General features: G+C 44.8%; 1 protein-coding gene across 5 annotated transcripts in view; it reads left to right on the top strand.

Moving 5' to 3' along the window:
* The first annotated feature begins 39 nt into the window (after positions 1-39).
* The window catches only part of St6gal2 (ST6 beta-galactoside alpha-2,6-sialyltransferase 2), a 71,817-nt gene continuing 54,538 nt past the window's right edge, over positions 40-17,318 (top strand). The window contains exon 1 of one of the 5 annotated variants that reach the window (XM_052744970.1): positions 40-178. The gene's annotated coding sequence lies outside the window, so the exon portion shown is untranslated. The other 4 variants (XM_052744971.1, XM_052744972.1, XM_052744974.1 and 1 more) reach the window with 4 other exon arrangements.

The raw sequence follows: 17,318 nt of genomic DNA on the forward strand, positions 1-17,318 counted from the left end.
CTGGGATTAGCACGCCTTTTTAGGCAGCCGCGCCGCCCCACGCAGCGGAGTCTGCAATCGCTGTGCGAGAGGCAGGCTCTGCGTCGCCGGAGCTTCCCCGCCTGCGCCGGCCGCCGGGCAAGCTGCGGGCTAGGGCGCGCGCGGGAGGCCGAACAACTTCCCGGCGCCCATCAGCTAGGTGAGCCGGGACGGAAGACCGGAACCGGGAGGGCGGGGGTGCACGGGGCTCCAGGGCGGGACAGCCTCCGATCGCGGGCCCACGGGGCCACCAGCAACCGTGCCACAGCCGCGCAGGCTGGAACAATGAGGTGCGCGGCGCGGGGCTGAGCGCAGCCACGCATCGGCTGGGAGGCCGAGCTGCAGCCGGCGGCGACGCGGTCGCGCGCTACCGGATAGGGGACCACGCCACCACGGGATCGCCTGAGCCCCCAGCGAGGCCGCGCTTCCCAGGGCGTCCGTGTGAGTGTGGGAGCGCGTGGTGCGCGCGCCCGCCCGCGTGGCTGCCGGGGAATAAAATGTGACACGCACGAGTCTGACTTCGGTGCAGAGCACAGGCGTGGGGACAAGGTGAGTGAGTAGCGCGCGGTGTGCGGGCATCTGAGACCCGCCGCGTCTTGCTGGAATCGCCTTGGCCGCTGCGTTGAGCTACTCAGAGTTTGATGAGCTCAGCTGCCAGAAGCCAGCGCTGTGTGGGGAGAGCAGGACACTCCGAAGAGGGTGAGCGAGGAAGGGAAGGGTTGCGCTTTGGGGACAGGTGGACACAGTTCACTCTGGGGATCCGAAACTGTGCATTGGTTTGATGTGATTTAGGTGTGAAAGGAAGTGAAGATTTTTTTTATCAAATTGCTCGACCCATCTTCATGCCAATTAGCGCGCTTACAGCTCATAGAGAGCATCCTGATTTTATTTTCCCCACTGTGTGGCTGTACTGTTTAGGTGTAGAGGGCTCTTTAGAAGCCGCCCTCCTCCCCCAAAGTCAGTGTTAATTCTTATTCACTTGGCTGGCGAAAACTCCGCGTTGGGATTGTTTCACTTCCCATCGTGTAGAATGGTTATGTGATGAATTCTTTTTAGTATGAAAAGTGACATCTATCTCCTTTGGACCTGATGGTACTAGTGCTGCGGGACCAGTGAAGTTAAACTCATGGTTCGACGCAAATGAGGCTTTCCAAAGAGAGCTGAATAGTGTGTTTGGAGAAGCTGTGCTTTCCAGGAATTTAAATGAGACTTTTGTGATTGCCTTCCAGCGTCTCCCCCAGTGTTTCTCGGGGCAGAACTTCCAAAGAAGTGTTGGAATCCAAAAGCACCGTGGGGTGAGGAGTTACATGTACCTAGATTTTAGTAAACTTCGGGGTGGCGGGGGGGGGGGGGGGGGGGCGGGGACGGGGACGGCGGGATGTCCTGCTGAAAATTTGATGAGAAATAGGTCATATTTGGTGGAAATCATTGTCTCTTGAGTTACTGAGCGTTCTAGTACATGGAGGCACACAATGGTCATCCTGCGGACTGCCTTTCTGGGTGAGGAGACTCCTAGGCTGACTTAAACGCTGCACTTTCTGCACGCAAAAAGAAAAAAAAAAAAACTAACAGGAGTTTAGCTTTTCAACCTTTATTTTTTCCTGGGAGTTACTTGATAGTTGACTTTCAAAAATTCTGATCAATATTTTTGTACCACTTTGAAATACAGCGTATGACTGGGGGAGGATTTCAGTAGCAGAGTGTTGGGGTGGTACATTTGGGGTAGCTCTTCTTTTCAAAGGAAAAGCAACGTGTGGCCATTTAGCCACTTTTTCCATCACTATTTTTCTGGAACTGACAACCAGTCCCCTTCCCCCATTTTGTTCTAATGTGTTAAAAAAAAAAAAACTGTCAGCAATGGTAGTTGGGTACTGTAACTGAAGAAAAGAAAAAAATAAAAATAATAGATGACTGGGTTCTGAATTTTACAAGGGGGCGGAGACTCAGACGTACAGAAGTTCTCGATCTGCTTCTCACAGTTCATAGAAATTGGAGCATCCTGCATCCCTTTTTGCCCAGTGAAGATGATGTTTCCTGAGTTTTGAGCTAAATCCTCTTGGGAATTTGGACATGGGTCCTCTCCTGACAGAGCTCTGAACTCCATGGTTTAGGGTGCTGGTTGGTGTACATAATTTTGAATTAAAGGTAAGGATGAAGATACGTACCTGGAGGACCTGGGCTGAGATACTTTAATATCTGGAAATGTGTGAACGAGAGATTATGCAGAAAGGGACATTCATCTGTACTGAGTTCTGACCATGAAAACTAAGAGGGAATGGATTCAAGTTTCTGAGGGCAGCTGAGCCAAGCCATCAGGACAGATCAGATGCAGTACTAGTTGCAGAGATATCTTATACATATGTCCTTGTTTTTAGGGCTCCTCCTCCTTTTCTTCTTCTTTCTCCTCCGCTTCCTCTTCCTCCTCCTCTTTCTCCTCTTCTTCCCCCCTCCTCTTCCTTCTCCTTCTTCTGAGATGGTTCTCTTTCTGTGCAGATCGCTTGCTTTTATGCTAACTGAACCTCTATCCTTTAGTGCAGAATGTATCCAGTCATTTCTTGATAAGCACTGGCATACTCGGATCGGTACAGCCCCTGCTTAGATAAATAGGTCTCAGAGAAACTTGCAGACATTTATCCCTTGGGAAATTATTAATTAATCTGCAGGTTTTCTGCCTCCTTGCTTCTGATACTCTGAATAGAAATATCTCATGCATGATAATAGGATGTCTTGTTTTAAACACGGATTTCTCTTTAAGTGTACTGTATTATGGTATTCCCTGTTGATTGTGTTTTCCCTCCTTTGGAGTGTTCTGGAGTATGACCTTAAAATTTAATTGCTTCAATTAGTGTTTAATTCAACTTGCTCAAGTGTCTAAGCAAAACAGAGTTCCTTTTGTGGTCACTAGATAGTAAGTATTAAAATTGTTTTAAGCCTTAAAATTCGAAATTCATGCTTTACCAAAGATGAGACTCATAAGTATGAAAGAAACAGTTGCATGGAATCAGACACTAATTTTGGAATCAGGCGAGAAACAGGTGCACATTTACACAGAAATTTTCAGTGTTTTTAGCACCAATTATTGATGTCAGTGCCAAGGACTAAATGGGCTATGGATGATGACCAGCTACTGTTAGCAAATTAACATACCTTCAGTTTAATAAAGCTTCTCCTTTTTTTTATAGCCCATTCTGTACCACTTTTGAGAGATTTATCAAAAAGTACCAAGATTACAGCATTTGGGGTGGGGGAGGTTGTATTTATTATGTCTCTTATCAAATCTGAAGTTTATCATGATCTGAAATTCCCAGAACCCCCATGAGTGGATAGGGAACAGCTGCAGTGTGGAATATGTGCCTGGAACTTACCCAGTCTGCATTTGGAATGTATTAAAATAGGGACTAGACTGCCCTCAGGCTTTGTTAGGAACTGGTGATCTGGTCCAGCACTGCCAGTGATCCTTACCTGGCCACTTGGTAGAAGCTGGATCCCAGCTGTGTCAGCCACCATGTGTATTCCACACCACCCCCCAGAACCAAGTGCTTCCTGGTGTGCAGGGATGGGGGGCAGGGGAGTGGCTATGTGATAGGAAATGACACCCGAGGCTTGCCCCCCACTCTCAAACATACTGTCTCTACACAACTGTTCTAAGCCTGTCCTGCCTCCTGCTGTCCCCAGTGTTCCTCTTCAGGAAAAAATTCCAAATTCAAGGTACAGTTTGGCCCTAGAGAGATGGAAGAGTCTGAAGACTAGGTTTACTATTTTGTAATGGGCTTTCCTGAAGAACAAAGTGATCAAGAAAGCTGGCCATCAGTGGCCTTGCGGTGACTTATCCTGGAGGAAGTCTCCCTGTACCAGAGTTCAGTTTCCAGGGCTATAAAGGAAAAACAGGGACCAAATCTACTCCAAGTTCACTTCTGGTTTTTGGATTCTTAAGATCAATAATTTAATGTTCTGGTGTACTTAAAATCGATTTCCCCTGCAGCTCCTGGAGAAGGTATCAATCCAAGAAATCGTAACAGCAACTGATTTGCAGGTATTGGGTACCACACCCTGCCATTTGCTTTGCATAGGTTATTTGAGTACACTTCAGCCATAAGCCTAGGAAGTGCTATTACCCTGTTTTAACCGTGTGCAGACTGAGCCTCAGAGAAGTGAAATGTCTCGACAGCATTGGGGCATTTGCCCAAAGCTCATGCTGCTGGGCTGAGCTCCGCTCTACAGAAGATCACAAGTGGCCACTGTCATCATCGGGTCCGGCCAGAGAGTGTTGAGACTGTGAGATCATCTTCTCCGGTGTGCTGGAGCTGCTGGGTGGGGCAGGTGCACCAGGGTGAAGGAGAAGGTACGGGCCCTCAGAGACCCTGCAAGCAGGAAGAAATATTCAAGCTAAAAATTTTTAAATGGGCTATGGCATTTCAAGAATCCAGACCAGCAGGATTAGGATGAAACTCTGCTTGATATGAAGGACGCCATATTGAGTGAAATTTTCAGGGAAAGATTTGGGCTGAGATTGGAGAAAAAGGAGACATCTGCTTTGAGTTACTGGGCAGTGAAGAGCAGGCTTTCAGAGCGTAGTCTAGAAGTATATTTCAGACGTTTAGAAGTATATTGGCGAAAGCATCAGAAGGTTCACTGTACAGTGGAACCTGCCATCTTGATTACCAGTCTCTGTTTTCATAACTTTATTGTTCACACATTGAGTTCTGTTCAGTGCTGCTTCTAGTTTGAGCCCCCGAGAGGAAAAATGCTTTATTAAATTTCAAACAATTGGCTTTGCCTGTTTGAATTATACAGATTCTTTCAAGTCGAGGTTCTTGCTGTGGTTTCTAAAATGGCTTTAAATTAAAGTCTGGGAAGGTGAGCCTCTTGTGTAATCCAATTACTTTATTATTCAGGAATAAATCTGAAAGGAGGCTTCCTTGAGAGCATGGTGGTAATGATGATTTTTGTGAATGATAGTATATATGGCTGTGGCTGAAAACTTAGTTAATATGGGATTTGTTCATGTTGGTTCACTCAAGTGTAAGATGAATCTATAGTGTGTGATTAAATGAATGAATTCATTTTTGCTGTTGAGGAGGGAGCTAACTATGTAAACTATGTTTTAGATTTTTTAAAAAATCCTATTAGCATCTCCATGTGGAGTTGGGCATGGCGGTAAACACTTGAAATCCCAAGCTAGCATGCACTGCCTCATATCCTACTGGGGAGGAGCGGGGAAGAAGAAAGAGAAAAGAAAAGTCGTTTTCATATGAAAAAGTCGACTGCCTTTAAATAGACACACATTTCCTCAAACACACTCACACACAAATAAAGGAGGAATAAGTTCCTTATTTGTATCTTAAATCAGCGATTAGGAATGAGAACCAAATTAGGGTATTTGGTCTGGGATTTATAACGGTTAAACAACTAATCAGGACTCGAATTTGGCCCTTCTTACTGAGAGAATATTCCTTTTCTTATATCAGTTCTCTCTGACAGAATTCCGTGCTCCCAATTACAAGTGGCTTATCAGAAGTTACCCAAATGGGTAGGGTTTAGAGAACCTAAATTAGTTTCTTATCAATGGGACCTATGTGGAAGCATGTGTGCTAATTTATGTGTATGTGTGTTTGTGGGGCACATGCCTGTGAGGATTCTTAATAGCAGTCAGCATCTTTCAGGTGCCTTTGGTGGTTTGCAAACTGCTTCCGACTGGGGAGACTAGCTCTGGAGAGGCCCTGGGCAGGGCACCCAGTGGAGTAGCCTCAGACTGAAGACTAGACAGCTGCTCCATGTAAGCTGTTTCCCCAGGTGACAGACTGAGCCACTTATTTCAAATCAACGTGAAGTTGGTCAAACAATGTAGGTTACTCAGCCTCTCCCCCAGGGAACAAAATGCTGTTTGAAGTTGTCCTGAGTCACGGTGTCTTCTAGCTCACTGTAGGTGATAGCAGGTTACAGAATTTAAAACAGTAAGCCCAAGACTTTTGTTTTTAAAATACTACACTTCCTAATTCTCACAGGGATTTTTGAGTACACCAATTCATGAGTAAGTGGCAAGTGGGTCAGTGTTAACATTTTAAAAAACTCTGTCTAGCTGCAATATGCATGTGATTATGTGTGGGTATATAATTTCCATTTTTCAAAGGGAACCCCCCAACTTGACTCATAGTATAATTAAGAGTTATTCTGCTTTGAATTTAGAAAATTAGTAGAGTGGAGACTTGAACTCATTAACTAATTTGTCCAGTTAAATAAGGTTGGCCCTCTGCATTTGTGGATCCTACACAAACAATTTGACCAACTGCAGTCTGTTTGGAAATAATTTCATAAAATTGTGTCTATTCTGAACATATATGGACTTCTTAGAATCATTCATAAATGACTCAGTGTAACACATGCATAATCTGGAGTTGATTGACCTAAGTCAGAGGATGCATGTAGTTTCTGTGCATATGCTGTCATTTGATATGTGGGACCTGAGTATGTAGGTGGTCTTAGACTAGTGGTTCTCAACCTTCCTAATGCTGTGACCTTTAATACAGTTCCTCATGTTGTGGTGACCCCCCAACCATAAAATTATTCTCATTGCTGCTTCATAACTGTAATTTTGCTACTGTTATGGATCATAATAATGTAAATATCTGTGTTTTCTGATGGTCTTAGGTGACCCCTGGTAAAGGGCTGTTTGACCCCAAAGGGATTGTGATCCACATGTTGAGAACCACTGTCTTAGAGCAGATCTTGCAGTTCATGCATCATAATAGCAGTTTGAATGCCATTAAAGAAACTGTTGTATTAATCATTTGAGGCAAGGGGGTTTCAAAAACTGACTTAATCATATAGAGAACAAATACCTATATGGTGTCCTTTAAATAATGTGACTTATGTGCTTCATTTTATTCTTTGTACCACAGAGTTAAAATATATCACACTATATTATAATTATACCCTAGCAATGCATCATTTGGTCAAAGAGAAGCTTTAGTACACATTACTCAATATCCCTCTTATGGAGTAGTTAAAAGAATCCTCTACCAAGTTATCTGTGTTGTTTCTAGATGGTGTGCTTAACCCAATTATCTTGCAGAACTGATTGAGCTTAATCAGGTGTGTGGTGTGACTGTTGTATTGGCAAGACTAACTTATTTTACCTCAAATCTCTGTGTATAGATTCAGTCCAGATGACTGAATCTACTTGGTACTTAGCAGGATAGATGTGGAATATGGCAGATGAGTGTATGATGTTGAAACTTATAAAAGTGATACTCGGAATCACTCTGTGAGTGATTTAACCAATGCTCTGGGAAATAACAACATGCGGTGCCTGAGAAGCAGCCCTTAGGTGCTGGCTCTGTGATGCTATAATGGACAGCCAGGTCCTGGGCCAAGTGCCAGGTTTCTGCTTCATTTATACAGCAGACTCTCTTTCAGAAGCCATTGGTGGGGTCCTTCCTTGCCAAGCTAGATGGCATACCTAGAGCGATTAATTTGGTTCTTAGGATCCACATTTCCTATGAACCCAGAATGTCTCCCTTCCCAAATGACAATTCAAATTGTATATAGGATGGGAGGAGGGTATGCATCAATACTTATGCAAATTCATACACATTTTGGGTTGCTTGCTTGATTTTTTTTGTTTTGTTAGTATTGCAAGTATACAAGGATTGGCAATTTCAGGAGGCGTTTAAACACACCTCTTGAAGGATCTAAGACCTTGGTAATGTCTAGTGTTCACATCCTTTCTATAAGACAGCATAATATTTGCAAAAATCTACATACATTATCCAGGTGTCCTTTAAATCATCTCTAGATGACATGTACCTAATACAGATAGTTATAATGCATATATTAAGGAAAACGATAAGAAAACAATCTGTGTTCAAAATATATGTGACTTTTGGTGGGGGAGGGTAAGGGGTATTTTTTAACCCATAGTTTGCTGCATCTGTAGATCTAGAGGCTATAAATGGGCCCGTTGCACTGTCTGGCTTTTCTCAGAGCTGTAGAGTGTTGCTAAATGGAGAAATGTTAAATATTTTGCCAGTGCCACCTGTGCTGGAATTATAAATACACCATTTGGTGACTGTTCATGAATGGGATATGTTTGCAGGAAACACGGAAAAACGGATGTCACCACTTCATCAAGCCCCCTTTTGCCCCTTTTTGTCATTGTCCCCACGGTCCCTGTTTGGTTTCTAACAGGCTAGATGCATGTTCTCTTCCTGACTACATTATGATTTAATCAAAATACCCAATAATTTAGCATATTTTCTTGCAGAATTAAGGTAAAGTTAAGTAGGAATGGGAAGTACTGGTTGCACGTTAAAGTTGAAAATGTCTGTAGTTTACTCATCATGGAAATTTTTGTACTGAGAGTTGACAGCTCTAGAATTGTTTTTATCGCAAGAGCTTAGTTTTGTCATTGGGTGGACATCCTAGGCTTTTTCTTTTTGCTGACTGCAGATGTGGCTCACAAGTAAATGTTAAAGAGTTCTAAAAGCTACCATGTTGTGTTTCGAATCATGCAAAGTGCAGAACAAAAACACAATGAGTGGAATTTGTATTTCCAACTGAATTTATCTCATATGAATTGTGAATTTGGGATAACTTAGTATTGGCAAATGGATACATAGTTATAGAAGCAATTTTGCACAACCTAGTTTTCTTAGGAAATATGGTAGAGAAAGTACCGAAGCATGGAGGTCAACTGGGACTGATTCTTTGGTGCTTTTATCTTCTTAAAGAGGTTTGTCTTACAATGTGGAAATAAATGGAGATTCTGAAAACCTAGTCCAGACTGTTCCATGACATTAGCTTCCTAGCTTATACTAGAGTGTGAGGAGCAACTTGGTGATATCTTTCTACCTCGCTGAAAGTGAAAGTGAAAAGTTTTCTTCCAAAGGTGGAAAGATGTCTGAAAATTTAGTAAAGAGGGAGAAAAAGAATGTGGGTCTGGAGAGATTGCTCAGTGGTAAAGAGTGCTTGCTGCTCTTGTGGGTTACCTGAGTTTGGTTACCAGCACCAACATTGTAAGACTCCCAACTACCTGTAACTCCAGCTCCAGAGGATCCCATGTGCTCCTCTGGCATCTTTAGGCATTTCCACACATGTAGTGCACATGTAAACACTCAGGCACACACACACACACACACACACACACACACACACACACACACACACACACACATGCACATGCAGAAAAATAGAAAATTGTGGGGGGAAAAAACGGAAAGGAAATGTGATTCGGATAATAAGGGTAACAGGCAGGTTGTTTAATAAAGGTTAGCTGTACTCAGATTGTGCTGTATGAATTCGGGATTCCCCTAAAGCCAAAGCTGGCTTCCATCCAATGGCAGCTGCAGGTGCTCCATGTAGAACCAGACCCGAGGCAGAAAAGCCTACACACCAGGAGGTTCTATGGCCACCTCCTGAGGAGGAAGCTGTGTCTGCGACCTGCTCCCAGCAACTGCAGCATCTCCACACACAGCATGCCCTAGGGCAAGAGCTATTTAAGGGTTTGGGAATATGTGATTTGCCTGATGTGCTCCTCAAGCCCCTTTCCTATTCTAGACAGCAACATTGATGGTTTCTGGAGGGTGACTGTTTCTTGGGCTTCAGTTTCAGGGTCCCATATCCTTTAAGGAAAACATCAAGGAGAAATGGATCCTATTTACGAAGGATGAATCCAGGTTACCTCTGTCTCTCCCATCCTATCAGAATGTCCATCTATTTTTACTTCTGCATGCTTGCGGGGCACAGTGGGAGTACGTTGACGCATGGATACATTTAAACATTTGTCTCTTTCCTTTGCTTTGTGTTTCCCCCACTCCTGTTTACATCTGTCTGTATTCTGTTTTGTCAGTCACCTTATCATGTGACTTTCTGCCCTTCTTAGGTATCCCAGCCATTCTCCATGGCATGCAGGGCCAGGCCTCTGCTCTAGAGCATGAATGTGAAGTGCTTCGGGACTGGGCCAGTTCATGGTCTCCACAGTCCATGGTCTCCATTTTTTTCACTCTCCTTCTAGCCCATTCTCCTTTCAGGCTATTTTCTCTCCTTTTTAACTCCAAATAACCCTGGTCATTTCATGCTTCCTCTCCCTAATCCCAACCCCCACCAATTCATGTTAATTTTTCCAAGACACCCTCCCCCTCCCCCTCCATTCCTCCCACCCTCCCCCCCAGAGAGAGAGAGAGAGAGAGAGAGAGAGAGAGAGAGAGAGAGAGAGAGAGAGAGAGTTGATGGCTTTTCTGTGGATACATTTGTCACTGTCTTACAAGTGCCTTTTCTCCTCTCTCCCTTTCTTGGCTATAATCAAGGATTTGTGTTCCAGCCACATAGCCCATGGTGTACATGCTACTCAACAACTCAGTAGGTGCTTCATGAATGTTTGTTGAATGAATAGCTCTAAGAATCCCAGTAGACCGAAATGAGGACTGCCCACTCCTAAAATGTGAGTTCTGAAAATGGAGGGGAGTAGGCAATACATATTGCCCCTCTTATTTTGAGTCAAATCCCCATGGATATTGCTCCCCACTTAGAACAGAGTAAAAATGATGGGTCCAAAGCCAGGTGGATCCTTCTTAATATAGGTTATCTTGTGCTTGAGAGTCTCTATTAAGCACTTTGGAGAGACACGTTCATTAGCAATGTTGTGAAATCAGCGTTAAACCATTCAACCTTAAAATTTTTGTGACAATTGGGAACCTCAAAGAGAAACCTGAAATGCACATTTCTTTCTGTAATTATTCTAAATAAGGTTGAATGGCTTTGTTTCTTTCCTCAGCAACCCATTCAGAACTGAAGGACATGAGAAACTAGCAAATAATTAGAACATAAATTGGGTAGGATCTGTCTGTGGAGGATTTATGACGGCACATCATCTAGGATTCATAAATGCTGTATTAAATCCTAACAATTAGGACGGCACACAGTACCAACACCTGGCAAAGATAATAAGGCAGCGTTAGTGCAAATGGGCTCAGCATCGTTTTGTTATTAGACTGCATATTTAATTCTTTCTGCCCAAGTACCATCCACGAATAGCTATTAGAATATGGGAAAATTACTTTCAAGCCTCTGAAGAATTATATATGTGCAGGGCTTTGACCCCGAGTTCAGTCCAAGCCCAACTACAGGTCAGGAATCTGACACACCTTTAGCCTTCAGCCTGAGGGGGGGCTGTGATGTCCCCTGCCCCCCCACCCCAACACAGTGTCAGATGCACAGCTCTGGTCTTATTCTGCCAATGCTTCCCATTGGTGCCAGATACAGTGGTGAGGGGCTGAGTCAAGGGTCGGTGTATACTAGTGCGGGTCAGTGGGCACCCACCGTGCCTGTCGGATTCTGTCAGGAGCTCTCTGTGTATCTTCAGGGTACCTCCCTGGACTCCCACATCTCTGAGTCCGAAGCACTCTGCATTCCCCTCCCCAGGATCTGTGTGGTTTTATATTTGGGCTTTTGAAATTTTGCTGTCTCCCCCAAAAGGTCAAGTTGAAACTGGGAGCTTGCCTGAGCCATGTGACTTAATTAAAAGGGTTATGTCAGTCACTCTCAGGCTACAGCAGATGTTACCAGTGCTGCAAGTTGGAGACACTGAATGACTGCGAGTGGGAAATTACGCATTTGCCAAATCGCACAGGTGGAATCTAAAACAAAGGAAAGTGCTTGGAGCATTTATAGAAATCGTTTCCCTGTCCATTTACAGTGGACTAGATGCTAGGACTGGCTAGGAGTGAAGAGGAGAACCGAAGTGGACTCATCACACCGTGGAAATCATTTTACTGGCATTCATAATCACTTTAAGTGAGTGTTAATGGCTTTGTGCGGGTTAGCTATTAACTGTTATCCCGCGGGCTGTCACAGTCCGCCAGCACTGCTGTGTGATGGCCCCACCAGCACCTGAGCTGTGACCCCTGTCTTCACAGCACAGCACAGACTCAGCTGGCCTTGAATTCACACACCAAGAAAAAGGATGCTTCTAAGTTAAGAAAGCCAGTTCTACTCTGAGGAGCCTGGGTGGGTGGGTCTCAGTGCATCTGTCTGTGTGTTGCTGTTGCTCACAGTCATAGGCGAAGTGTGGAACCCTGGAAAAATTATTTCGTGTTTTGTAATAATCTTAGATCTCTGCACACCCCAAGCCCTTTTCATTTTCTTTCTGAGTCATGCTATGCCAGCTTAATAGGCCTGCCTCGCCAGCTGGTTTCTGTGTACTTTTAATTATGTTGTTGTCCGTAACAAGGGTTTGATAATAGGCTGTGGTTAGAAAAGTCTTCTACTTTTGTTCTGGAATACTGGTGCCAGCCAAGAAAGCTTCATCCCACACTAAAACCAACCCGTCAGCCAGAGAACACTGCAGGAAGCCCATGAGCATGGACACTGACAGTGCCTTCCAAAGGATGCCAGGCATGGGGGAAAGAGGATGCTGGCCTTGGCATCTCTCTACCGACAGGCCAGTGGACACTGTGCCCGTCTATTGCTGGATTTTCTTTTTGTGTTTTTCAACTGCCTTCTAATCCCTGGGCAGTGAAAATGAATATAATGTGGGGGCGCCCTAGAAAATTGGCAAAAGAGGTTGATTAGCGAGAAGTCTTGCCATTGTTTGTGCTCATGATCATCTGTGGTAATTGGAAATTTCAGCGTTTTGGGCTCTGTTAGTAAATTTACTATTAACCATTAATTTCACACATCACAATAGTGGCCTTTGTTCAGGGCGGGGGATATAAAAGCCTTTACTTTAGAAGGTTAGGATGATGTGTACTGTGGGAGTTAGTCTCAGTGCTTGTCTCTCTGTCTCTCTTTGTCTGTCTGTCTGTGTGTGTGTGTCCTCCTCCTGCGGTCTCCTCACACTTCTGCCCAGAGGAATGTCTGTACAGAAGAGTCCCAGGCAAAGTGCAGAGGCTCCCTGGTGACTGCTGTGTAGCTCTGGCCTGGCACCTCTTGCCACTGTTCTGGGGAGGGGCTCCCAGCAACCACAGCAGTTAGTTGTGTCCTTCAGTCCAACCAGGCGGAGTGCAAAGCTGCTCCTACAGAGGTTGGCCTTGTTACTTTGTTCAACAACTAACTTGCCTTTCCCAGCTCTGAGGTTAGGAGCCTCTGGGGCAGGGTGGTCTGTTCCGTCCTCCTTCCAGCCCTGAAGAGGCCCTTACCTGAGCAGGTGTGATGGAAGACATCAGACTGCATAAGTTTAAACCTCAGTTGGGTCCCTGCTGGGTCAAGTGTAGAGCTTAGCTCTCTGGGGAATTAATGAGAAGGGCTTAAAGGCAAGCAAAAACTCTATCCTCCCCAGGCCCTTTCATGTTCTAGAAAGACCTAACTGGTAGCTTGAAGACAACCCCACCTACTGCCCAGAGGCTAGTGAGAGGGGGCTTAGGCACTAGGTCTTTCCCTTGGTGTCAGAAAAATGAACAGGAAATCAGGGAGCTCCCTCTTGCCCTACCTCAGTCTGGAAGCTACCTGGGGCAGGAAGCTTAGATGCAATCTAAGGCGTTGAGGGAGTAGTAGTTTGAGAGCTCCTGGGAGGAAATGGTGAGACAAAGTGTGGCTTCTGCCTACAGTGGAAAATTAGCACACTGGCATCAAGTTGGTTTTCTCAAAGTATCTTAACCACCAGCTTTGCACACAGAAGCTGCTCAGGGTCCAGCCGCCTCCCTTCCCGGTGGGTTACAGATTCGAAAGGTGCCTTTCCCTTCCATGTGGGGAATTCCTGTGAGTCTTCAGCTCCTTCCTGTCTGTCCTCCTAGGCCTTGCTGGTGTCTCCTGGATGTTACCACCTCCAAATTCCCTGCAACATGTTTCCTTTCAAAGCCCCTAAATCCTGGGCTTAAATTGTCTAACCTACATTGTTACCAGTACCAGTTACCTCTCACAGATATGAGGGGTGTGCTGATTGGAGGGTTTTTGTTTGTTTGTTCTTTTTTCAATTAGACACAGCTGGGGTCATCTGGGTAGTGAGAACCCCAATTGAAGATAGGTTTCAGTCAGATTTGTTCTGTAGGCAAGTCTGGGGGGGGGGTGGATTTTCTTAATGAATGAATGATACGGGAAAACCCAGCCCATGATGAGATGTGCTACCCCTGGGCAGGTGATCCTGGGATGTGTAAGAAAGCAAACTGAACAATCCGGGAGGAGCAAGCCAGTAAGCAGCCCTCCTCCATGGCTTCTGCTTTAGGTCCTGCCTCTAGGTTTCTGGTTCGAGTTCTTGCCTTGACTTCCCTTCATGACCGTCTATGAACTGTAAGCTGAAATCAACCGTCTCCTCCCTGATTTGCTTTTGGTTACAGTGTTTTTTTCACAGCCATAGAGACTTGACCAAAAGAATTGGGATCAAAGAAACCATGTTATATTAACAGTGGGCTCCTTATAACCTACACTCCTGATGTGTGTTAGTGTTTTGCCACATCTATGACGGTTGCCTCTGAAGGTCAGAAGAGGGCATGGATCATCTGGAACTAGAGTTACGGATAGTTCTGAGCCACCATTTGGGTGCTGGGAAACAAATTCAAGTCCTATACATGAACAGCCTGTGCTCTTAACTGCTGAGCCATCTCGACCCAGCCCGTACACTCTTTAAACTTATTACTAACTTACAGTAGAAAATGATGCCGGGCAGTGGTGGCATACGCCTTTAATCCCAGCACTCGGGATGCAGAGGCAGGCGGATCTCTACGAGTTCGAGGCCAACCTGGGCTACAGAGTGAGTTCCAGGAAAGGCGCAAAGCTACACAGAGGAACCCTGTCTCAAAAAACCAAAAAAAAAAAAAGAAAAAGAAAGAAAGAAAATAATGTACTCCAGTAAATAATGTATTTAATGAGTAGCTTTTTTGGGGGGTTTGGAGTTTTTCTTCTTTAAGTATCATCTACTGATTCATACTCTCCAGTCATAAGTAATGCCTTTGGGAGCAGTAAAGCACATTTGAAGGTTGGAAATTCCCTTCCTAAGAACAGAGATAAGTTGACTGAATGGGTGAATGGTGTTTCCTTATATTGGGTTTCCTCAGAAGTCTGCAGTCACTTTTTCCCTCCCCTGGAATTTCTTTCTGGTCTATGATCTTTCTCCAGGCCACCACAGCAGTACTTCAGTGATGACGACATGCTCCAGGAAGCATGGCCAGCAGGGTTATTGTTGCTTTGGGACCAGCACATAGATATTTAGTTTATTATGGCCAGTTCTAAAAATTTATGACCTATGAAAAGTTTATTTTCAGAGTGGAGCCGAGGTCAGAATGAGACTTTTCATCAGAAACCCATGTCACTGAGTCCTCCCACCTGTGAAAGTGCTTTCCAAGCTATAGAGGGCAGCCCTTAAAGAGAACCAGGCTCCACTCAGCCAGTTCAGGCTCCAATCCTAGGGCACTGCCTTGAGGAAATTTGAGAATCACTCTTTCCCCCCCTCCACTTTGTGTTGTTATTGCTCCTCTTCCTCCCCCTCTTCTTCTTTTAAAGTAAATGAAAACAAAACAACCAAACAAAAAAGAATTAAGCACATTCTAAGCTTCGGGCTCTATCTCTGTACCATAAGGCTCTTTTGTGACAAGCAGTATTTTGAGGCGCAAGCCAGAACACCTGCACAGGACTCAAGGTCAGCATCCTTGTTCCCATTCAGAACACAGCAAACTAGTCAAAGGAGATGGAGTTGACGGCTACCTGGCCCGTATAGCTTCAGCAGTCTGGCTTAAGCCACGTGGCACTTTTCTTCCACATTAACTTTTTGAATAATGCCTTGTTCTGCGAAGGGACTTGCGGTTGATGTCACTTAAAAGCCCGTGGGTGGTTTTGAGGGAGAAAGAGCAGTAAAGCTTTGTGGTGGAAATCCTCGATTTTGCTTCCTCCTCGGACCTCCAGCGCATAGTTTTAATCCCTTACCTCCAGTGCACATCTGGTCCTTGCTGGAAAAAGCCCTTTGAAACTCAATGCCTCTTAGCAGCCAAGAGCACTTTCCTGGCCCCTCTTTCCTGTTTGTACAGTGCCCTAGAAGATCAGACCTGCCCAGAGCTACAGCCTCTTGTCAAAGAGGTCATTAAACATGAGATGAGCCAGAGAGAGGCTTGGAGGCTATGTGAAGCTTGTCATCTGGTTGTTTTCATTAAGGTTATCAGAGGTGATTTTGTCATATTCCTTCCTGAAGTTGCAGGTTGGGCTGATGCATCCTTCGAGGTGTGTTGAGCATACAGTGAGTGAATGGCAGAAGGTCAGCTGAAAGACCCTGCACAGAAAAGCGGGGTAGGGGAAGGGAGTCAGTCATCGGTCTCCAGGTGTCTCTCTCCAGATCCATTGCCAACCTCGGAACAACGGTGGGAGTTCTAGACACTGAGGAGCCTTTGCCTGGGAAGCTACATAGACTAGTGCCAGTGCAGAATAACTTTAGTCAGCCTGCTTGGGACTCGGTGCTGCTATTTACAACACTGGCTATGGGATGCTAATCAAAATTAAAATGAAGGAGTTTTTGTTGTTGTCTTTAAAAGTAGGAAATAGGTGCCCTGAAAGGAAGGTAGGACTCCATATTTATGCTGTTCTCTTTAGTGCAATTGGTTGGCTGAGAAAAAGAAACCAGAAAGGCCAGGAGGGGCCCTAGTTTGGAAATCATTTGGATTTCTTGGAGTGCAGCTGTTTCCTGTTGCTTTGGAAGCAGCACATGGTTCCAGCAGATAGCATGACCTCTATGACAGTTGAATCCCTTGCTGCCTTATGGCAGCCTATTTACCTTGTGTTCTTGTTCAGGCTCGTTGAGCTCCGTGCATTTGTGATTGGCCAAATCCTGTGCACTAGAGACATCAAGGATGTTGGTAAGTAAATGGAAGCAATGCATGATGGGTACACAGTTCACATGTTACTAGGGTCTGCTCTGCTCAGGGGCTTTGTTCCTTTCTCTCTCAATTCACTTCATCCACAGAACAAAAATTTCAGACAGCAGCAGAAAGACATTAGCTAGTGTGAGCCTTCCAAGCCTGTGTAGCAGACCTGAGGACATCTCATGTATTCTTAGACAATGTTGTCTCTTCTTATTGTATCTGATATGCGCTGTCTACAGTGATGGACTTTTGCAGATATCTTCTCTGTTCTGTTCAGGGACATCACATTGCTAGTTTAAAATTATCTGAGGGTTAATAAACAATGATGGACACTTGCTAACAGCCAGGTAGGTGTCTTTCCTCCCTCCATTTCTCTGAGAGTCGACTGTAAAGCAGCAGCAAACTGCCGAGGTGGAATCACAAATTCCTTCTGGAAGATTCATTCCATGTTGTGGCTACTGTGGCTGTTACAGAAGCCATTAGAAAATGTGAAAAGGAAAAAGAGGATGGAATGGTCATTCCTTG

The sequence above is a fragment of the Peromyscus californicus genome, unplaced genomic scaffold (assembly GCF_007827085.1).
Source record: "Peromyscus californicus insignis strain IS unplaced genomic scaffold, ASM782708v3 Scaffold_19__1_contigs__length_69161282, whole genome shotgun sequence".
NCBI classification, from domain to species: domain Eukaryota; kingdom Metazoa; phylum Chordata; class Mammalia; order Rodentia; family Cricetidae; genus Peromyscus; species Peromyscus californicus.